The sequence below is a fragment of the Pteronotus mesoamericanus genome, unplaced genomic scaffold, assembly GCF_021234165.1.
Source record: "Pteronotus mesoamericanus isolate MK-2021 breed Mesoamerican mustached bat unplaced genomic scaffold, CSHL_Meso_final contig_192, whole genome shotgun sequence".
NCBI classification, from domain to species: domain Eukaryota; kingdom Metazoa; phylum Chordata; class Mammalia; order Chiroptera; family Mormoopidae; genus Pteronotus; species Pteronotus mesoamericanus.
The window spans coordinates 1,049,696-1,073,769 of record NW_026555082.1 but is presented as its reverse complement, the minus strand read 5'-3'; the positions used below and the strand labels follow the sequence as shown (position 1 = coordinate 1,073,769).

General features: G+C 39.1%; 5 non-coding genes and 1 pseudogene across 5 annotated transcripts; all 6 read right to left on the bottom strand.

Annotated features, from left to right (window-relative positions):
* Positions 1-679: 679 nt before the first annotated feature.
* On the bottom strand, positions 680-754 carry LOC129066262 (small nucleolar RNA SNORD113/SNORD114 family). Its single transcript, XR_008528690.1, has one exon. It is a non-coding gene; the product is annotated as a small nucleolar RNA SNORD113/SNORD114 family (small nucleolar RNA).
* A 2,560-nt stretch (positions 755-3,314) lies between these two features.
* LOC129066261 (small nucleolar RNA SNORD113/SNORD114 family) lies at positions 3,315-3,389 on the bottom strand. The gene has a single exon (XR_008528689.1). It is a non-coding gene; the product is annotated as a small nucleolar RNA SNORD113/SNORD114 family (small nucleolar RNA).
* Positions 3,390-4,278: 889 nt separating this feature from the next.
* Positions 4,279-4,348, bottom strand: LOC129066237 (small nucleolar RNA SNORD113/SNORD114 family). Its single transcript, XR_008528672.1, has one exon. It is a non-coding gene; the product is annotated as a small nucleolar RNA SNORD113/SNORD114 family (small nucleolar RNA).
* Positions 4,349-7,498: 3,150 nt separating this feature from the next.
* LOC129066245 (small nucleolar RNA SNORD113/SNORD114 family) lies at positions 7,499-7,570 on the bottom strand. The gene has a single exon (XR_008528677.1). It is a non-coding gene; the product is annotated as a small nucleolar RNA SNORD113/SNORD114 family (small nucleolar RNA).
* A 3,278-nt stretch (positions 7,571-10,848) lies between these two features.
* LOC129066253 (uncharacterized) lies at positions 10,849-10,925 on the bottom strand (annotated as a pseudogene).
* A 5,244-nt stretch (positions 10,926-16,169) lies between these two features.
* Positions 16,170-16,244, bottom strand: LOC129066239 (small nucleolar RNA SNORD113/SNORD114 family). Its single transcript, XR_008528673.1, has one exon. It is a non-coding gene; the product is annotated as a small nucleolar RNA SNORD113/SNORD114 family (small nucleolar RNA).
* Between the last annotated feature and the right edge of the window lie 7,830 nt (positions 16,245-24,074).

Genomic DNA, 24,074 nt, shown 5'->3' with positions numbered 1-24,074 from the left:
ATATAATGCTTCATAATAGCCTGTATTTATCATTTTCCATGGCTGGTGTTTTGGACTGTATTTTATACTTTTAGGAATAGAGTGAATACCCTTTTAGAAAATTTCTCAAACAAATGCAAGAACTTAACCTTTACTCACATGCATTCCTGCTTTTGCACAGAGCAAAGCACAAATCTTGTTACCATGGAAAACACTTAAATCAGCTCGAGTACGTTGATCCTGAGGAGTACAAGACAACAGGTCATTAAGAATGGAAACCTTTTCTCCATTAGTCATTTTCTTTCTCATTTTATTTTTTCAGTTATTTCCATATTTCCTTTTCAGAATATATAAAATATATATTTATATATATGTATAGATATAAACATCCTCAGCTCAATACTGACATAAGTTTATAAAACTAAATGTTACTTATTAGAAAAAGAGGTAAAGCCCTTGGTCCATTTATCTCTTAACATCAGTTTCTTCAGGTTACGTTAATAGCATGTCTTGCCTCACGACATATATGCATAGTTTATAAGGCTTTATCCTTTTCTTATTTAGTTATACATCCCTTTATCGGTTCTGTCATTGATTCATTTACATTAAATCCACGACTCCAGCATTACAAGGACAATCTCCTTGCATAGTCACCGAGCCACAGGATCATTTGCAAGAGGAAACAGACCAAATTTCCGGTTTGGACCTCAGACTTCCAGACACAGAGCAGTCACCGTCTGCGACTCATACGCCACCAGTCGTCATCACTGGTCCAAGGGCAGGCCTCTCTCCCCTCGTTCTCACCTGCATTTGCTTACACACTGGCTCATCGATCCACTACTAAGAATCAAACATGTTATCTGTGGAAGGATCAAGCCTTCAGGATCGCTGCCACACCTCTTTAGGACCAATGCCTCCGGGATTATACCTCTTCCCTCAGTCACCCTCAGTGTTCCAAAGATGGGCCAGTCAACATACCGTTTCAGGCATTTCCAGCTTCATCGCTGGACCACAGCTGGCCTTTTCTCTTCTGCTGAATGCTTGGTAAATTACTAGTGACCCCTACACAGACCGCCCTCCCAAAACGAGGACTGGGGTGACGACTCACACTGGCCCGACGGGCTCCTGCGTGGAGCTCCTGAGCCCGGCAGGCGCTTCCGTTCTCCAGGCGCCTCGGTCTGCAAAGTACAAAGCGGAAGAGGAGGTGACGACACTGAGGCGCTGCCTCCGCCTTGCACGTAGTCGAGCGCCTAGCAGCAGTGACATGGGGTAACACCTCCTGTCCTGTGTGCCTGCGACCCAGAGGGAGCCTCTCCCGAGGCAAGGCCGTGGGTTTCCTGTCACGGAACTCAGTGCTGTTGGGACAGCTGAGCACGCTCTCTGTCTCCCCACATCAGCAGTGTATGCTCCTCCTCTCTGTGTCCATGATTGTACACTGAGTCTGAAATCGACCCATTTAAAATCAAACAACCAAAACCCATGCAAATAGAGGCGACGGTCCCTTTATAGTCCTAAAAATCAGTCTATAGGGTCATTGCAGGCAGAGGCAAGGGACCGTTTCTTTTTGTGTTGGGCCTGAGAGTTGTGTGAATGTGGCCTCTCTCCCTCTTTAAGTATCATTCGGTGCTGTCCGCACCTTTCCTGTGATGTGGTGCGGGGACACGTGCCTGCAAGATGAGAGGCAGGGAGGGGTAGGGCGCAGGCACCGAAACAGGGCGTTGGGCCACTGCTGACCTGCCGACAGGAAGTCAGGAGGAGAACCGTCTGCCTCAGGGATTCTGGGCCATCACACCATGATGGTGTCAGTGGCTGGGTGTCAGGAGCAGACGGTGTTGATGACTGGGAAAATGTAATGCTTGGAGACCGCGGTTATTGTGGGTACCCAGACCACAAAAAGAAAAACAGTGGATAAGGGGGGGAGAGACCGTGGATAAGGGGGGAGCTGTATTTCTTTAAAAGTTCTATCATTGATCCGTTAATTACAATGATAAATTGGTAAATCCAGGATAAGAGCAATTTTTGTATACTTCTAATATCAGTCCATAGGACCATTTCCAAAAAAGGGATCTAATTATGCTTTATGGTGGATGTTAGAATTCCAGACACAAACTATTCACCATCCATAGCTATTACGCCATCAGCTGTTCCCACTGGTTCAGGTTTGGGTCTCTTTTGTCATTCGTTTCTACATTTCTGTCAAATAAATCATTAATTCATGAATAATAATTACATGAACACAAGATTCAAAAAATCCAAGGACAAGATTTTGACTACCTCTCACATTGGTCTGTAGAATCATTTCCCATACACAATGATTCTCTTTCATTAATTAACTTCAATGTTGCATATTATTAACTAATTAACATAATGTTTCATACGTTTATCATTGGGTCATAGTTAACTTTTTTATGTTTAATACTTCTAATAATTCAATGAACACCTTTAAACAAATAACCCAATCTATGACAACTACTTAGTAAACTTCAGTATATTCAATAAATGTTCATCTTTTCCATCATTCTCATCTCCTTAAGTTCATTGTTTCATTGACTCACCAGTATTAATTTTTAAAACTGTATGATTCATAAAAAACAGTAAGAGCAATAAATATTCTACATATGCATATAAAATCATTTGCCACCTTCATATATGTGTTTTACTAATTAAACATCAATGTTTCATATATGAATTAATAAAGATAATGGTTTAGACCAACCCCATGCTTATCATTCATGATGGTTGGTGTCTTGGATTATACCTTATTTCACACCCTTAATGATATAGTGACTATTTAAGGAAAAAACTCTCAAAGACATGAACTTTTTTCAATGTATTACTCACATCGGACTCTGTGCTCACTACCCAAAGAGGCAACCTCAGAGCACGTGACCACGGGTGACGCGCCAGTCCGCTCCGGTGCGGCCACTCTGAGGAGGCAGAACAGAGCAGGCGGTGACAAAATTGAGACCTTCTCTACACTGGTCCTTTTCCCTCCTCTGTCCATTTACTAAGTAATAAAGGCATTTATTGTATTTCATAACATACTCACGCATAAGTAAAAACATAAATATAATGCTATGATTCCTTAGAATAAAACATAATGATCTTGTTCCATTTATCTCTTAACATCAGTGTCTCCGGTTCATACTAATAGTATTTCATGCCTCACTACATATATTCATAGTTGACATGGCTTCATCTTTATTTAGTTATATCTTTGTTTATGGTTCTGCCACTGATTCATTTATATTAATAATATAAAAGTCCATAAATCCAAAATTACAAGCACAATAGGATCCCTTGCAAGATAGAAGACAGACGAGACTCGTTTTGGTTTGGACCTCAGACTTCCAGACACAGAGCAGTCACCGTCTGCGACTCATACGCCACCAGTCGTCATCACTGGTCCAGGGGCGAGCCTCCTTCAGTGCCTCCTCAGCTACGGAGCGAATATGCGAATCTATCAGTCTGTTGCTGATAATTAAACACATAGATGGGAATCACAAAAGCTCCGGAACAAGAGCCTTAGGACCCTTATCATCTCTCTTTAGAATCACTGAATTTTATTAATCATTCTCTTTATTCCAAAGATATATAGATTAGTCAACATAATATTTCACGTATTTCCAACTCAATCATTGGGACATGGTTGGTATTTTTTCTTCAACTGAGTACTTTTTACAAAACATTCAGAGAATCCCCTACACAAACCATGAAAAGTAAGATAAGAACTTGGACGATGACTCACGTTGGTTTCTGACTCCTACAGGTAAACGGAGAGACTGGGGACCAAGGCACAACGCCGAACTCGGCTTGGGTGTATCCATTCTAAAAAGGGAAAAGCAGGGTAGATGATAACATGATTGAGATATTTTCTTTATTGGTCCTTACATCTACATTTCATTATTTCTGAGTAAGTGATATATTAATTTGGGGTAATATAGATTTGATTTATTCTTAAAAACAAACAACATTAAACTTTCCACTAATACCAAACAAGAATATTGGTCATTATTTATATTATCAATAATATCCTTAGATAAAGGCAATGCCTTTGAACCATTTATTTCTTAACTTAGTCTATCAATATTTATTAATATTATCTCTTGCATTATTATATTTTTTCATAATTGTATGATGCTTCACCTTCTTCATCTTTATTTATTTATATTTATAAGTTGATTCTTTTATTCATTTATTATGATAGAATCAAAATCCATAAACTAGATCCTTATAGAGTTCCAACTCTGTCTATAAAATCATTGCTACCTTGGGTAATAAATTAGAATTCTTTTTACGATGGACCTCAGAGTTCCAGGGCAGTCTCCATCCACTACTCATAATGCCACCAGTGGTCATCATGGGTCCCAGCTTGGCACTTTTTCTATCCATTCCCATTTATGTTTGTTCATTAATTCATCAATTTTTCTGATAGTAATAAAATTAACTATGAAGCTCAACAACACCTAGTATATGAGCCTCGAATAGTCCTACATCTGTCTATAGGGTCATTTATTTCATTAAAATATCTCACTAATCACTCTCGAAGCTTCACATAGGGATTAATAAATATAATATTACACATCAATTCCATATTTCTCAGTGGACATCGTTTGGCTTTCTTTGGTCACACTCTGCAAATACAGAGCATACACCCCAAAAAACTCACATTCATTTCTATGCAGCACACACATGGAAAACCAGACCGCTTGTGAACATGGGGGAATCCCTTTCTCCGCACCAGCGCATCCTTCCTGAGAAGTTCAAAACACAGAAGGAGAAAAAAATTGAGACTTTCTCCAACCCTCTTTGCTTTATGCAATTTCCTCAGTCACTTCAATATTTATTCATTTTTGTAATTCACCGTGATTCACACTTATTCATACTTATTTACTTATATGTGTTTATAATTCTGTCACTAATGTATCTATGCTAACAGAATCATCACCCATGACCACCTAAACCGAGAACATTATCTTTGCCTGTTACTAACATCAGTCACTATGGTCGTTTCCAACAGGAGGTATAGACGCGAGTTCTATTGTTTTGGACCTCAGAGTTCCCGACGCTTACAGCCGGGAGTGCTTTTTCTGAGAATGCAAAACAGGACACATGATAAGTTAGAAAGACTGGCATATTCTTTCCATTTAGCCTGAACTCCTTCTATCATTTTATTAGCCATTTAAGTCTGTATTAAATTGTGATTTTTTTTCTTGAGAAAACAATGTTGAAGAAGGCACCGTCCAAACACGTACAGGACTATTATTGGTAGTGTATGTATCCATTCCATAGTTAAAGAGGTAATATCTTTAAGATATTTTATTTCTTAATGGACTTCAGTGTTTTTAATATATATTAATAGCATTTCAGGCCTCATCATATATTTTCATAATTGGGCAATGCTTCACCCTCTTTATTCATGTATTTGTACTAATTCTTTCCATTTATAATAGTAGAATCAAATTCCAAGAACACAAAAACTAAGAACACAAAACCCTTAAATACTCCTAACATCTATCCCTAGGATTACTTCCAACAGAAGGTAGAGAGACTAGATTTCTTACTGCGCTGGACCTCTGACAAACCGACTCAAACTCCACCAGTCAACACTGGTCCTGGTTGGCCCTCATTCTCTTCTGTCGTGTCTACATATTTTCATTAACTCATCTGCTCACTAATAGATGCCTAGAGGTCCTAAAAACTTTGAACAAAATCCTTGAATATCCCTAATATTTCTCTATAGAATTGCTTTCCGCTGACAATACAGATATATTTTTATGAATCTATATTGTCAGTGGGAAGTAATTCTGTAGAGGAGATATATATTTTATATACACATACATACATACATATATACATATATATATGTCATTAATTGACCCCATGCTTGCTATATAAATTAATGCAGTACTTTACATTAACCCCATTTTGCTATTTGAATGTGACTAAACTGTGTCATTGTAAAGGGAGGTTTAAATGAACTGGGACTCAATTAAAATTAAGTAATATATTTTACATTAATTAATTGAATAATTAACTGTTTAAATGAATGCATGGTCTTCTTTTTTCTTAATTGACCACAGATGTGCTGAATGGACCCACACATGACCTTTATTCATGTTATTTGTATATGTACCTATTTATGGCCTTTCAATAAGTGTTAGCACCTGTGAAGAGCAACTCCTTTGATGTTACTTAAGTTTCTACAGTCCTTTAACTGATTCATTCTGTGCATTCTGTAAAGTACAAAGCAAATATAAAATAAATTTGACAAATCAGCCTAGATTCAGATTTTTAAAATTGATCCAAGTCAACAACAATTGATTAGGAATAAACCTTAGTGCTTGTTATATATTAAAACTCTGAGTGACTTTTTGATTGACTCAAGTATTAAATTTAGCTGATACAATGAACACCTTTGAAACCAACAACAGAAAACATAAGAGCTAGAACTATTATACTTCTCTATTTCTATACCCTCTCCCCAGCCAGGTAGGCACTATTATTTTCTTTCTAAATGAATCTTGCTTGGGAAGAATTGGGTTAATATGAATTCTAGATTGAGCACATTCTCTGCATTGACTATTCCTGTCCAACCTTTGTGTATGTATGTATGTATGTGTGTGTATGTAGATGAATTTATGTGTGTATGTATGCATGTGCATGTACGTATACAGTCACACATGGAGTTATTTCTCTTCCATCTTTTAAAGAACTCATTCCAGCAAGTCAAAAAGAGAGGTTCTATATTCACCATCACAAAAATGTAAGACCCTGGGTCTGCGGTGTCTGTCTGGAGAGCAATTGTGTACAACTGTATCACTCACTCTCCTTGTTCCCTAACAGATGCCCCTCAGTGGTTCACACTTTGCCTTCTTTCAAATAACTAATTAAAACATTAACTTATTCTTTTATACATTAACAATAATATTAATATTTATGACTCCACAGAAACAGGACAATATTAATGCCTGTTCCTATGTCCATGAGGCACAGAAAAAAAAGATTAGAGAATCTTTTCTTATTCTTTTTAAATTAAAAAATAGTGAAGATCATTCAATAAATCACACCTGGTCATGTGACACCTTCGGCATAGCTCCATGTGTAAGTCCTGTCTCAATCATGCATTTATTTAATCAATAATTAATTTAGGTTGATGCTCTTCTCTTAATAAAACAAAAAACCAACAACCCAACCCAGAAAAACCACATGGCCCTTACCTCCATTTATCTAAATGCTCTTTACCCACACCAGGATCCGCTTTAATCAACTTATTTCTTTTATTGGAACCCAGTGCTTCAGAAATGTACAAACAGTGATTTTTATATTACATCTATCATATCACATACTCTCATATTTGAACCAGGATTAACCCATTTTATCCTTATTCATTTATATGTTTCTTCATTTGCTCACTCACTGATTTAGCGAAAACGCAATACTCAGAAACCCAAGAACAAACTCCTGCACATTCGTAACTCTCCGCTGAAGCTGCACGTAAAGAGGGATTTCTTTGGCAATGGACCTCAGAGTTAAGGGTTTAATCAAAATCCTCGATTTCAGACACCCCAGGGTACTCATCATTGATCCAGACTCAGCAATCTTTTTCTTCATTAATACCTTTGTTTATCGATCTATTCAAAGATCCACTAACAGTAATAAAATCAATATTCATAATTTGTTGATGAAAGCCAAGAACAAGATCCTCGAATATGACCAAGACCCATTTATAGGCTCTTTCCCCATCAACTCGGTCTTTTCGCAATAGACCAGGCTCTGTCTACAGCGACCATCAGCGAGGCCAGGGACGGGCCACTCGCCACCCTTACTTCACACGCAACCAGTCCCCGCTGCCCTGCATCTCCGCTGGACCCCTCCCTCAGCGAGGAGCAGGCCAGCAGGACTCAGTGTGGTAATATGAATGTGCTGTAACTGGGCTCCCCAATATGGCCACCGATCGCCACACATCCTATAGCTAAGGAGTCCAAAATGTGCCTAGTGCAACTGAGGAACTAAATTTAACACTCATGTCATTTTATTTCTTTTAAATTCAAATGCCCCACGCGGCTAGGCGCAACTTCATTGGGCAGGGCAGCCCTAGACTATGCTGCTGGATAAACTGTTTAAGTCAAATGCAGTGCAAAAATAACGAGAATTACTCATGAGCTTTGAAAATAAACAAAAGGTCTTCCCCCTTATTTTTAACCCCAATTGTATTGGATTGGATAAACCACAATATTTGTTTCATAACACATTCATATTATTGGCCTACATATGGATTAATTCGAATAGTTCAATGAACACTAACAAAAAATACCCCCCAACTGACAAGATCATTTGACGATTATTTACTTTAGCCTTCAGGTTCCTTACCCTACAGCCAAGATCTTCGTCAGCAGAGGCTGGCCACATCGACCATGGCCTTCAGTCTGTGGAGTCAAATAAATGCCGCTGTTCAAAGTATGAATGACCCAAGTTTATACCGATGTAAACGACATTAGTTGTGTGGTACTAAGCTAGTCATGCAGCTGATTCAAGTCTCACTTTATCATGGAAAAATTCAACCTATATCCACAAAGTGTGGGTGCCCATGAGCAATACACCTGGGCACTCTCGACTTCTGCTATGGGCTCATTTCCGCAAATGAAGGAGGGAGGCCCCCTGGCAGCGGCCGGGCCTCAGGCTTCCCCTCGGCTGTCACCAGCCCCTCCCATCAGACACCCTCCCACGGCACCACGGGCCGGGCAGGGCTCTTATCCCTGCCCGTTCACACCTTCACTCCCCGACGGCTCACAAACTCCCACGAACAAGATCCTCGCTGTGGCGACGAGCTGCCTCCGGACGAACTCCCCGCAAAGCGGTGAGACCAGGTCCCAGTGGGAACGGTGCTTTGCACGCCAGCGCTGCTAAAAGCGGCGCACGATGCGGGCCGTGTTCATGGAATCTGGCCCATTTACAACAGGGTGTCACAGGCCACCTAGAGCCCCAACGGTGCCCCACGTGGAGGACACGGACGGCACGTATCCCATTCTAGGAGCTTCCCTGAAGAACTAAGAGCCTGGATTTGTACCAACGTGGAAACGCTTCGATCACGTGAGGAGCAGAAGTAACATGGAACAGCACACAGTTGTGGAAATGAACCAAATGCCTCCATTGTTTCAAGAGAACGACTCTCAGTTGTGCTGAAATGGGTTCATTAGGCCCATAACCCGCGTTGCCATTTTTGGTCCATACTTGCTGCTCTTGTTTCAATTGCCTCCCCTGCACGGAGCAACGCCAGTGACCACATGTGACCAAACCACACCAGGGACAGAAACTCTGTCACTTACATGGCTCCTTTCCCGCAGACAAAGGAACAGCCAGGATCCCCAGCACTGGACAAGGACTGAATCCAACACGGCGTGTTCATTCATGAAAGGTGGGTTTGTAAAAGAATGGAAAGTGTGAATTCAGATTTTTAAATAGAAGTTGGTTGTCCATTACGAGCTGAAGCATAAACATTGGTTTTCATTATCAACCAACAGCTGCATCCTTTTCAGGCACCGACTTAATTTTTAGTGTGAAGTGACGTCATGCAGGCCTTCCAATCTACCACCTAACATGGGAACTGCGACTATTACTCACACCTGCCCATGCCCCCTGCCAAAGAGCAAACAGGACCCCACTTTTTAATGGGGAAAAATTTTACAAAATGAGATTGTAAACTTTACAAAACAATCTGACCAAGGGGCTACGCTGTGTTTAACTGCACCTATTTATTGGTTAACTTGTTTATTCATTTCTTTAATAACTCTTTTTCCCTGAAGAAAACACAAAACGGTAGAGCCATTTGCTACCCAAAGCTAACGAGTGTTACGTGCAACCTTCTACAGCTCAGTGCCGCCCGCGCCAACGGAACTTTCTGCAGCGACAGAAGGGGGCCACGCGCGCTGCCCTATGCAGCGGCCCCTCACCACGTGCGGCTGAAATGCGGCTCCTGCGGATGAGAACTGGGGTTTTCAGTTTCAATGAATCTGAATTTACATGTGAATAAGAAGGTGCCATTTAGAGAGTGGAGCTTGGACCTTTTCACTTAAGTGATGTTAAGGGGTTAGAACAGGGTGAACCCCACCCAGGCACCCCCTGGTGCGTCTCTCTGCCCCGCCATCACAGTTTTTAAAATAACAAGTTCAGGGGTGGGATCGTTCTTCCACTCACTCAAAACAACAGCACCAATATCGGTGAGCCCTAAGGACAACGGACAAGAACACTGAGTGAAGTTGAATCTAGCCAGTTGCTTCTTACTCACAGAAATCAAACATGCATTTACATTTTTCTCTTGAAATAAAAATCAGTGAACACAAGGGTATTGGTAATTACTAGGTTCATCTTTTCAGTGTTCATGACCGGCCCTTTCTCATGTTTCAGTCATTTGTATTTCATTTTTATTATTGATATAAATGATTATATATTAAAGTAGTTTTATACCGAGGTTTATCATTATTTAGTTTATATTTTATTACATTAAGTATTACTGATTACTATGAAATTATGTTAAGTTTTTGTCCCTTTTTAAAATAAGATATGCGACAGGAAACTCAGTACTGATGCTGAGAAACAGCACTGATACCCTAACCTACCTGTGCATTCTCCGCAAAGAGGCGGCCTCAAGTCTATTCTATTTGAACTCTATTTGAATTTCAGAAGTGTATTAACAGTAACCCTCAGCTCCCCCGCCCCTAGAGGAGGGGTGGCCCTCCTCTTCATTCACACTTTATTCATGCACTTATTCACTTATAACAATATAATCCAAGTGCATGCACAGCAGGAGATCAGGATGCCTCCCTGCGCCGCCCTCGTGGTCCCGGGTGCACGGTTCCCATCAATGCGGTGGACCTCAGACTCAGAGACTGGGCTCAATCAAAGGCGTTTGTTCAGATGCCCCGCGCACATTCATCATTGATCCAGACTTGGTATTCTGTGCCTTCCTTGGGTATATTGTTCTTGACTTATTCATTGGTTCATTAATAATAATATAATAAATGTCCATGAATCAGGGAAATAAAACTAGGACCCTTCAAAAGATATGACTATGCCTCCGCAGCTTCACTTCCCACAGAGCGGGCGCGCTAGCGCTCCATGCCCAGCGCTCCACGGGGCCAGCCCGCCCTCGTCCCCGTCCATTGCATACCCGTCACTGGCCTGTGCTCGGGCCTCCTTCATGTAACATCCGTGTTTTCAGGAGGGTGTGATGGACCAGCATGTTATACAAACTAAGGGAAAAATTTCCATTTCCTCGTGGTCACCGCGCGCCCCCGCCCTCCGCAGGCCTATCGACTGTGACAGGGGCACTAGGTAAGGTCTCAGTCCGCTGCGGCACAAAAGTGAAGGCGGACGTTCGGATGTTCGGAAAATGACTGAAATGCCTTTTATCTTTGTGTCCCAATGAATTCAGGGATGTTGAAAGAGAATCATCGTAATTCTGAATTCATGACCCAGCCTAATCATCGGTCAGTGCATGGCTGCCCCTGCCATCTATTCCTTCAGAACATCGCAAGGAATGGCCACCCCCCAAGACAGGAGCAGGAACTTCGGTTAGTACTTACATTAACGTTTTTCTCGCTTTACTCAAAGAGGCACAAAGCAAGATCATCACCACGAGATGATAATCAACTCTGATGGAGTGTGTTCATTCTAAGGAGTAGAAAACAAATTTTAAGAAGAATCTGTCTACATTCAGCTATTTTAAATGATCATAAGCCTTACATCCAATTCTCAACATGTGAAAAGAGAGAGCACTACCTTCTATTTGTTACCTGGTGTAATTTCGTATTTTAAATAACAATGTACACCAGTGAATCTAGAAGTAAACAAAAATAACTACAATTATTAGGAATGTCTGTCTCCACACACTGCCCACATAGGTGAGACCTGAGACCAAGTTTTTAGTGACTTCGTGGAGAATGGGATAGATATGCGAGAGATTCCGTTCACAGCACAGCCTTCCCGACGGTCCAGGCCTACCCGTATTTAATATATTTATTCTCACTTGCTTTATTTAATTACTCTGGGGTAAAAAGACCATCCCCTCATTTTTCAAAAAAGAATTCCAAAAAGTATAAACAACCATAAAAACAGAACTGAAACACTATTATTTGCCAACGTCTATGTGCAGTATTGGAAGGGCCTGGAACTCTCTCTTCCCATGGATGTTGTGTAACGCACAATGAGTCCTGATGTTTCCAGCGACTGCATGCTCCCATGGATGCACCGTTGGCTGACTGAAACATAAATGTATACATTTGTTCACTTATAATTATACCTCAATGTATGTGAGCCCACCCACACTGGGTAAGTACCTTGAATAATATTTACATACGTCCTTATGTCATTAGCCAGAAGAATAGCAAACTGGTTTCTTGAACGTATGTTTGCTTACACAAAACTGCATTAAAAGGCAACATTAATCATGACTGTGTTTGTATAAACTGGTCTCATCACTGCTCCATGTTCTCCTGCTCTATGACATAGTTTATTCAATCAACTATTTATGTAAATGTATTTCCCTTTCCTTAATAAAATGACCAATTGGCAACCTGCCTCAACACACACCCAAAACTCTGACTCTTACCACATGGCCACAGGCTCCTCGCTAAGGTGATAAGGGTTTCGACTAGTACTTTATTGGGACAGAGATCTCAACATTGTCTTAATAATTGTCCATGTTTCATTAAATGCCTTAGAAGTAGCGTACACACATCTCTCTTACTTTTCATTCATTGATATATTTCTTTATTTGTGGGATAATTTTATTATAATGATGCAATTCATACCGCAAACCACATCACCCGAGAGTAAGGTTCTGCAGGCTCGTCAGAGGGTGATGAGGTGTCTCACTGTGAAGGACCGCGGAGTTCCAGGTGGATTTACTCAAACCCCGTGACATTTGTCACCAGTCCATGCCAAGAACTATTTTAAACTCACTGACTAATTTTTGGATTCACAAGTAATACTACAACTGCAAAGTTCCCAAAGAGGACCTTGGTTTTTAGGCGCTTGTCCCGCTGAGCGGACGGACTGCGCGCCTGCACGCAGGCTGCACGTGTGGACAGACGGGGCCACGTCCCCGCGCTGCGCACGCAGCCTTCTTCCTGTGTGGCCCTCTCTCATCTAATGTGTCCATATGTCAGAGATGCCTCACCGGAAAGCAATGAAGCTGCCCTCTGCAGCGGCCGCAGCCACAGAGCCCCCGCCAGCTCTGCGCGTAGGAGGGTGCTGAAGTCGCCCATGGTTATATTAAACCGCTCTGAGAATGGATTAATAACTCCTATCATCTTTTAAAATCACATCAGTTGTACTGATTTAGATTAAACATGGTTTTTGGTTTATAACACAGTCCCATCGCTGGCCCACACTTGGAGTGTTTAATGTATGTAGCACGGAACGATTACTTTAAAATCCTTAGGACAGCACCCGTGAACAAACATTCCAAACAAAGAATGTAAACTAAGGGTCCTATATTAGTCTTTAGGCTCCTTGCTCACAGTGACAATCCAGCTGCCCCCTGCTCGCTCTACACTGGAAAAAGCAGATTAGCCTAGATTTATACTTTTTTAATGGCTGTTAAGCAGAATTGGTTAACAATAAACCTTGGCTCAGAAACGCAATTTTTTATTTATCCCATATTGAATCTTAGATTTAAATAATATAAAAAAGTTCACCATCTAGCCCAAGGTTAAGATCTATAATGATTACAATGAACATCTGAGATTCTATATGAACATCTACTAATAACATGGTTATTTAATGGATTCCTGATGCATTTTTATTTTTCTTAATATCAAAGAATTACCCAGCAAACTAAAAAACCTCAAAACCCTGCCTCTTAACTACAGATGCTAATGTGTTTTCTATGAAAGAGGATTACAGCCTGAACCTGTTCATTTTACTTCAGAATTATATTCATATTCATAGTTATTTTATTGCACTCTTCTAATTGTTCCATGAGCAAGCCATAGTCTGTCGTGTATACATTTCTTTATTTACTCACGCATCGATTCACCTGAAATCATACAATCTATATCCATGAGCCACAAAAGCCCAGAAACAAGTGTATTGAATTTCCCCAACCCCTGCTCTTAGCTTATGCCTGCAGGGTCTATCGACCAGCTCGGTCTCCGTCGTGGACCGCGGGCTCACACGGGGGGTGCAATCGAAGGCGTGTGTGGGCTCAGACACCTCCACCAATACCCTTCAGCGATCCAGGCATGGCTTTCTATGGCTTCCCTCACTTATGCCTTTGGAACGGGTCAATTCGTTCACAGATTCACGAATAATAATTATATAATCAATAAAACTCTAATGACACAGAACTGAGAACGAGGGCCTTACATGCAACCAAGACCTGCTCCTAGCCCACGTTCACAGACTCAATCACTGTTCACGGCGAAGCTGTTTCACACGTAGGGGTTCATCAGCGCCGTGCTTCCCGCCAGCCCCTCCCGCAAGACACTGCTCTCGTCACTGCGTCTGTCCCTACGATCAAGGCGCTGTTCTCAGTAACCACAGACCTATCGTCGGAGCCCACAGGCGACAAAGCTGGCATGTGCCATCTTCGGAGGGACTCCAGCCTCAAAGTTAACGACTGAGATCCTCCTCAGGGAAGGAACACGTTAGGCAAAGGGACCAGGGCACCGGTGGGAGGTGAAGCTGCTCTGAAACTATGGGCAACGCCTGCAGCACGTTCCTGAGGGTCTTCGGTTGCCCTGAATGGAATTAACTCTGAATTTGAGTCATAACACGTCGAGCCATGGGGTCATGGTTGACATTCCTTAATTCCATATATTTTTGAACTGTGTGTTTTATTGGAACAATTTCAAGGGCACCCATGACGAACCCCCATCTACGCTTAGAACTGGTGTCCACTCACGTCAGTCTTCATGCCCCTCGGTCCCAGAAGTGACAGCCAGGGTCCCCACAATGCAAGAACAACTCAATCCGGGTGTTCATTCTGCAAGGGAAAAAATAGCCCATAGTTTAAAATGATAACAAAGCTTTTTTAAATTGAAACTTTGTCAGAGAGACTAGATTAATCATCACCCCTACCTCATTTCACAACTCTCTTTGTTTTCCCAAGCATGGCCATCTTTTATTTACTTAAATTTTACTATTAAATACTATGACCACCATTGCTCAATACGGAATAAAAACTGTAACAATGAGAGCTATCTGACTTTACTTGCTACCTACGGGAGCAAGATCATCTTTCTGTTGGACTTATTTATATGGAATTGACATTTTAATTTGTTTCATGATACGGTCTCATCAATCCCCCACTCTATGTATTTATCAGTTCACTCACTGATCTATTTTTTTATTCAGTGAATAACAATACCATGTCCTCATTTTTCTAAAGAAGACCCAGACTGGTTAAACACCAATCCAAAATCAAATCACTACAACTTGAAAAGGTCTATGTGCACCTTTCAAAGAACAGAAGAGCCTAGAATTTTTTCCTAGAATGTGTTGTTGGAAAACAAGATGAATCAGTGTCCTCACGTCAAAATATCTGTTCCTAATTGGTCGGTGGTTGGCTGAATGTTTAACAATAGATTAAGATATAAAATTATACCTCCTCTCTTTTACACAGAGACATCAGTATCTGTAGCCTGTGACCTTATTTACTAGACAAAAACATGGAGCATGACCGTCAAGAATAACAGACGCGCTTCTGTCTCAGTGTTTTAATAAAAATCAGCAGAAAGGGTAATCAGGAGTGTTGTCATACAGAACATTCTCATTACTGGTCTCTGCTAGGCTTTCTGTTACGTGGTTATCTAACCAACTATTTATATGAGTGGACGCGTTTCCATTTCCTTAATAAAACAATCAGCCGGCAGCCCGCCGCCAGTGGGCCGGGGGCCGGGGCTGCAGCTCGGGCTGCACTGGGGGCGGTCTCCGCCTCTCCGAGCAGGACAGCCTTCGCTATTACTTCTTGGGAAGTCGAGCCTCAGCCAACTTTTAGGAATAATCCATGTTTCATTAAATTCCTTATTAATAGCTGAGCGACCTGTCCTCTTTCTTTTCACTTATGAACACATTTTACTTAATTTGAGGTCAATGTTATGCTAAAAATGACAATTCGTTCCAAAGAATGACAAAAGCCCAGCACAACATAACAGAGGCTCATTCCCGACACGGGGAGTGACTACGTGGACCTCAGAGTTGCATATGGGTTTAATCAAAACTCCTGTTTCAGATACCCCATGGTACTCATCACTGGTCCAGGCGTGTTTTTATTTTTATGCTTTTATTTATTTCTTTATTCATTGATCCATGAATAACAATACAATCACAAAATGCCAGGAACAAGATGTTCCCATTCCTGGTTCTTTCCCCATAAAGTAAAGAGACTAGATCTCATTTTATAGTGGACCTCAGAGAACATGGGCGAGCAGTTAACACTATGCTTCACGCCGAATCCACGTTCGCCGTCAGCCCTCCTGTGCCTTTCTGTTATTTAATCCGCCCATGTTTTCAAGGGGGTTCAATGAAAAGTGGTGAAGCCACCGTCTTTGATCCCGTCTCAAACACAGTGTCTTCGGTGGCTCTCGGCCGCCACACACATGGATATCAGCCAAGACTATACCAATATGCAAATGTTCAAGTCACTTGTGGAGGAAAATAAAAAGTAACGTTAAATTATCCTGAAAAATGATTGATCACTATTTTTTTTCAATTCTCTCGGTTGTTCCACATTAGAGTAAATGTAATTTTTGATTCAACACATTCCCATCACTGGTCCATATGTGGGGATTTTTCATTTCTTTTATAAGCGTGGATTCTTCTGAAAAACTACTAAACACTTGTGAACAACATATTCCAACCAAGGATGGGGACTTGGAGTCTTACTTACTATGGCCTTTGTCCGCAGCGCGAACTGCCACGAGTGTGTTTCTTGGACAATGAGGACGCTGCAGCCCTGCGGTCACTCTGGGGTCCCTCTGGGGAGGACAAAGCAGAAATAACCTGCATTTTAATGTGCATTCATTACGTGGAACTAAACAGTAATACACTTTGGTCCTTTTTAATTAGTCCCGTATGTGACTTTACACTTTTAAGGAATGCAATAGCCACTGTTGAATCTACCACAGTAGAATAAGACCAGTATCTATGTAAAAATCTTTATAGTTTATCCTTATTTCACATTCTCAATGACTCATGCTTGATTCTCTAGTATACTTTCATTTATTTGTTCACTTAGTAACTTATTTCATTACTTATGAGATGATTTAGCCATATGTACATTATATGAGAAAAGTCAAATTGGTAAACGAGTCAGTAAAATCCAGGACAGAACCGCTATTCGGTGCGATGATCCACATGTCCCTTATCAAAAACGGGAGCAGCACAGAAGTTTTTCTTTCTGTAAACATCAGTGGTGAAAATCCAAACTAATAACTAACACTATTTCATAAAAAATGTGATACTCATGAATCCCTGCTTTCTCTTATTTGAAATAATTATGATAAGACTTCATTCACTAATTATAACAATACTTCAATATCTGTGAATGCAAAGACACTAGAAATAAATCCTGAATGATGCTAACAACTGCCTATCTACTTGTTAGTCACAGAAATAACCGAGTCAATTTTGGGGGCGTTAATAAAAGTTAGAGAACACAAGCTGATCAATCACAACCTTTCCCATGTGTCACATTGTCAACATGTGTCCATTACTGCTTCTCATTCAATGAAATATATACTCAATCAACTACCCATTTCCGTAAATGTGTCCTGTTTCTTTTATTTAAATAATGGATGCAGCATAAGCCACGCTTGGAGAGCAAGTTACAGCATTAAATGCATATGTTAGAAAGGAAGAATGAAGTGTCAGAAGACAGGTTAATGGGTGAAGAAACTGCGGTGCACACACGTAGTGGAATGTTATTCAGCCACTCAAAAGAGATTCTGTCATTTGAAACGACATCGATGGACCTGGAGGACGTTAAGCTAAGTGAAACAAGCCAGACATAGGAAGGAAAATGCTGCATGAGCTCACTTATATGTGGAATCTAAAAAAGCTGAATTCTCTGAAGTGGACAGTAGAACAGTTGTCGCCAGTGAGGAGATGGAGGAAAAAGGCAGGTGTGTGTCACAGGTACAATGTTGCCGTTACCTAGAATGCACAAGTGCTACAGATCTGATGTATGGCATGTCATTACAGTTAATAATATCATACTGTAGATTGGAAATTGGCTAAGAGAGTAGATTACTGGTGCTCCTATCACAGAAAAAGAAAAAGAAACTATGTAAGGAGACAGAAACATAAATTAGCTTGATTATAGTAATTATTTACTATGTGTATGTATGTCGAAACACCACAATGTACACTTTAAATATATATAATTTGTACCTTTTAAAAAAATCAGCAATCCAAGTTTTTACTTTATTAGACTAGAAAAAGAACAAAGATACAAAGGAAGCATAATTAAAGAAGTAATAAAAATTACAGCAGAATCTTCTCTAACCATAATGATATGAAGCCAAAAAAAAAAAAAAAAAAACAAACCCTGAAAAACACACAAACACACGGAGGCTAAATAATGTGTTGCTAAACAGTAATGGGTTTACAATGAAATCAAGGAAGGGCTCAGATGATACCTTGAAACAAATGAAAATGAGAACACAGCAACCCAGAATCTATAGGAGAGAGCAAAAGCAGTCCTAAGAGGGAAATTCATAGCACTACAGGCCTAACCCAAGAAACAAGAAAAATCTCAAAATGAACAATCTACATGTAAGCTCAAAGTGATTAGAAGAAGGGAAATAATAAAGATAAGAACAGAAATAAACAAAATAGAGTCTAAAAAAACCTAAAAGATCAATGAAACCAAAGTGGGTTCTCTGAAAAGATAAGCAAGATTGATAAACCTTTAACCAGACTTACCAAGAAAAAGGGAGAGGACCCAAATAAATAAAATCAGAAGTAAAAGAGGAGAGGTAAGAACTGACACCACAGAAATACAAAGGACTGTAAGAAAATATGAACAACTACATGCCAAAAAACTGAACAATCTGGAGAAAACAGATAAATTCTTAGAAATACACCATCTTCCAAAAGAGAATCAAGGAGAAACAGAAAATTTAAACAACTGATTAAAACTAATGAAATTGAAGCAGAAGTCAAAAAACTTTCAACAAACAAAAGCCCTGGATTGAATAGCTTCACAGGTAAAGTTTACCCAACATTCAAAGAAGAACTAAGACCTATAATTCTCAAATTATTCCAAAAAATCCAAAAGGAGGGAGGACTCCCAAGCTCATTTTATAAGGCCAGCATTATCGTAATTCCAAAACCACATAAAGACACTAGAAAGAAAGAAAGAAAGAGAGAAAGAAAGAAAGAAAGAAAGAAAGAAAGAAAGAAAGAAAGAAAAGGAGAAAATAGGCCAATATCTATGATGAATATATATCCAAAATTCATCAATATTAACAAATTGAATACAGCAATATATTAAAAAGATCGTTCATTATGATCAAGTGGAATTTATTGGTGGAATGCAAGGTTGGTACAATATGCACAAATCAAATACTTTGATCCACCACATAGACAAAATGAAAGCTAAAAATCACATGACCATATGGCTAAATGCAGAAAAAGCTTTTGACACAATCCAGCACCCATTTATCAAAAGAACTCTCAGTAAAGAGGGAACATATCTTAAAATAACAAATACCATATATGACAAACTCACAGCTAACATAATACTCAATGGGGAAAAAGTAAAAGCATTTCCCTTAAGATCAAGAACAAGACAGGGCTGTCCACTTTCACCATTCTTATTCTACACAATATGGAACTCCTAGCCATAGCTATCAGACAAGAAGAAATAAATGGCATCCAAATTAGAAAGGAAAAAGTGAAACTAACTTTATTTCCAATTGACATGGTACCAAACATAGAGAACCCCAAAGATTTCATTAAAAAAAATACCAGAACTAATAAAAAAATTCAGCCAAGTACCAAGATACAAAATAAATATCCAGAAATTGGTTTTATTTTTATATACCAATAACTAATTATCAGAAAGGGAAACTAAGAAAACAATCCCATTTACAATTGCATCAAAAAATACCCAGAAATAAATTTAAACAAGGAGTTGTTAAAAGACCTGCACTTGAAAAATTATAAGACACTGAGAAGAAACAAATAAATAAAAGTATATACCATGCTCATGAAGAGAAAAAATTACCATTTAAAAAATGTTCATACTACCCAAAGCAATCTGTAGATTCAATGCAATTCTTATCAAAATACCAATGATGTATTTTAAAGACCTAAAACAAATAATCCAAAAATTTGCATGGAACGAGTATGACCAAGAATAACTACTACTATCTTAACAGGACCAAAGTTACAGAAATCACGCTGCCTGATATCAAACAATACTACAAGACCACAGTAATCAAAACAGCATGGTACTGGTATAAAAACAGACACATAGATCAATGAAACTGAATAGAGAACCCAGAAATAAACCCCCGCTTTATAGTCAATTAATATTTGACAAAGGAGTCAAGAACATACAATGGAGTAAACACAGTCTATTCAATAAATGATACTGGGAAAACTGGATACATACATGCAAAAAAAAGGAAACCAGATCACCTTCTTACACAATACACAAGATATTTAAGACTGAAAACTATAAAACCCCTAGAAGAAAATACAGGCAGTAAAATCTCAAACACTTTTCATAGTAATATTTTTTCTGACCCATCTTCTTGGGCAAGGGAAGCAAGAACAAATGAGACTACATCAAACTAAAAAGTATTTGCACAGCAAAAGAAACCATACACAAAATGAAAAGACAGCCCACTAAATGGGAGAACATATATCCAAATGATACATCCAATTAGGGGTTAATATCCAAACTTTATAAAGAATTCATACAACTCAACACCACAGAAACCCCAAACAATCCAATTTAAAAATAGGCAAAGGACCTGAATAGACCCCTCTCTAAAGAGGACAGACAGACAGCCAATAGACATGAAAAGATGTTCAAAGTCACTAGTCATCAGAGAAATAAAAATTAAAACCATAATGACATATCACCTCACACCTGTCAGAATGACTATCACCAATAAATCAGCAAACAACAAGTGATGGTGAGGGTGTAGAGAAAAGGGAACCCTAGAGCATTGTGGGTAGGAATGCAGACTGGTGCAGTCACTGTGGAAAACAGTGTGGACGTTTCTCGAAACATTAAAAATGGATCTACCTTATGGCCCAGTGATTCCACTTCTGGGTATATATCTGAGGAAAACCAAAACTCTAATTCAAAAGAACATATGCACTCCCTACGTTTATTACAGTGTTATTTACAATACCCAAGCTACGAAAGAAACCCAAGTGCCCATCCATGGACAAGAGGATAAAGAAGGGGTGGTACATTTATACAACGAAATATTACTCAGCCATAAAAATGAATGAAATCCTACCATTTGCAAAAGCATGGATGAACTTAGAGTATATTACACTAAATGAAATAAGTCAGTCAAAGAAAGACAAATATCATATGATTCCACTTACATGTTCAATATAAAGAACAATATAAAGGAACAAACAAAAGAGAAACAGACTCATATACACAGAGACTAGACAAATGCTTCCTGGGGGGTGGATTGGGGAGGAAAGGTGAAGGGGTTGAGAAGTAGAGGGTGGTAGTTAAAGTCATGGGAGATATAAAATACAGCATCAGGAATATAATCAATAATACTGTAATAACTATGTGCGGTGTCAGAAAGGTACTGGAGATATGAGGGGACACACTCGGTGCGCCTCATAATTAGCGAACCACAGTCCTGTGCACCTGACACCAATACACAATTAACACTGAATGTAAACTGCAATTGAAAAAATGTTAATAATAACAAAAATATCTCCAAAAATTAAAGAAGAAAACAATAAAATTTCAAACAGAAAATCAATGAAACCAAAATCTGATTCTTTGAAAAGACCAATAAAATCAATAAACCTTTAACCAGGCTAACTAAGAAATAAAAAGAGGATACAAATTACCAATATCCAAAATGAGAGATTAAAATTTACTAGAGTTCCTATGGACATTAATAGAACAGGCAAAGAGTACTATGAAAAACTCTACAGCCACAAATATGATAACCTAGATTCTTCAAAAGTCACAATTTGCCAAAATTCATACAAGAAACAAATAGACAATATGACTAAGCCTATATCTATTTTAAAAATCGAATTAATAATTAATAACCTTCTAAAATAGAAAGCATCAAAGACTACTTACAGGGATCATTTCTATAGTTCATTACTAAAATAGAAAGCATCAGGTCTAGGTGGGTTTACTGGGGAATGTTATCAAATATTTATGGAAAAAAATCGTACCAGTTCTCTACAATCTCTTTCAGAAGATAGAAGCAGAGAGAATACTTCCTAATTCATTCTGTGAGGCCATCATTACCCTAATACCAAAACTACACAAAAACATTACAAGAAAACTATAGATCAACATCTTTCATTTTAAAAAAATGCAAAAATCTTAAACAAATACTAACAAATAGAATCCCAGCAATTTGTGAAAAGAAATATACACTGACCAATGCTGGTTCTACATTAAAAAATCAATTAATGTAATCAACATCAACAGGTTAAGAGAGAAAAATCACATAATCATATCAAGAGCAGAAAAAAAGCATTTGACAAAGTATAACACCCATCCATGATAAACACTCTCAGTAAGTATGATTAGAGAGGAATTTCTTCAACTCAACAAGGAACCTAAAGCTAACACTATACTCAATGATGAGAAATGAGATGCTTTTCCACTAAAATAGGAACAGTGTGAGGATGTTCCTTTTCATCACCGTACTGAAAGGTATAGCTATTGTAATAAGGCAAGAAAAAGATTAAGAGGCGTACTACTATTAAAGGGAGAAATAAAATTGTTTCTGTTAACCGGTGATGTGGTCAGCTATGTAGAAAATATGTAGCCCTGGCTGCTGTGGCTCAGTGGATTGAACACTGGCCTGTGAACCAAAGTGTCATGGGTTCAGTTCCCACTCAGGGCACATGCCTGGGTTGCAGGCCAGGTCCCCAGTAGGGGGAGTGTGAAATGCAACCACAAACTGATGTTTCTCTCTCTTTCTCCCTCCCTCCCTCTCTCTAAAAATAAATAAATAAAATCTTTTAAAAATATATATATTTCAGTCACTTTCCTATATAACAACAATGAAAAAGTGGCATTTATAATTAAAAACACAATACTATTTACATTAGCACACACAAAAAATGCAATCCTTAGGTATAAACCTAACAAAATATGTACAAGGTCTATATGAGGAAAACTAAAAAACTCTGATGAACATAATCACAGAAGAAGAAAACAAATGGAAAAATATTCCATGTTCATGGACAGGAAGACTTAATATTGTCAAGATGTCAGTTTTTCCAACTTGATGTTAAGATTCAGTGCAATACAAGTTAAAATCCCAGAGAGTTATCTTGGGGATGTAGAGAAGTTGATCTTAATTTTATATGAATAGACAATAGACCCAGAAGAGCCAATACAATACTGAAGAAAAATAAGGTTGGAGTGCCCCACTTTAAGACTTACTATGAAGCTACGGTAGTCAAGACAGTGTGGTCCTGGCAGAATACTAAATAGACTGACCCATGGATCAGAACAGAGTCAAGAAAATAGAGCCAACTTGACAAGAGTCAAGGCAACATGAGGAAACAAGGCCACCTTTTCAACAAAAGGTGCTAGAACAGGTGGATAGCTAGTCCCCTGCAAAGAACAGAAATCTAAACACAGACCTTAAGCTCTTTACAACAACGTACCCCAAGTGGACCATATTTGGACCGATGTATTTAAAGATACTGCATATTAAAAGATTTGTTTCAGAACTCTTAAAAATCAATTTGGAGGATTAGGTAAAAAACACGGAGGGATTAAGCAAAAAACAAAAACATAAAAAAAAACAAACCTCATAGACATAGACAACAGTTAAGTGACCACCACAGGGAAAGGGAGTGGGGAAGAGAAGATGTAAGGAGACTTCACTTTGGGTGAT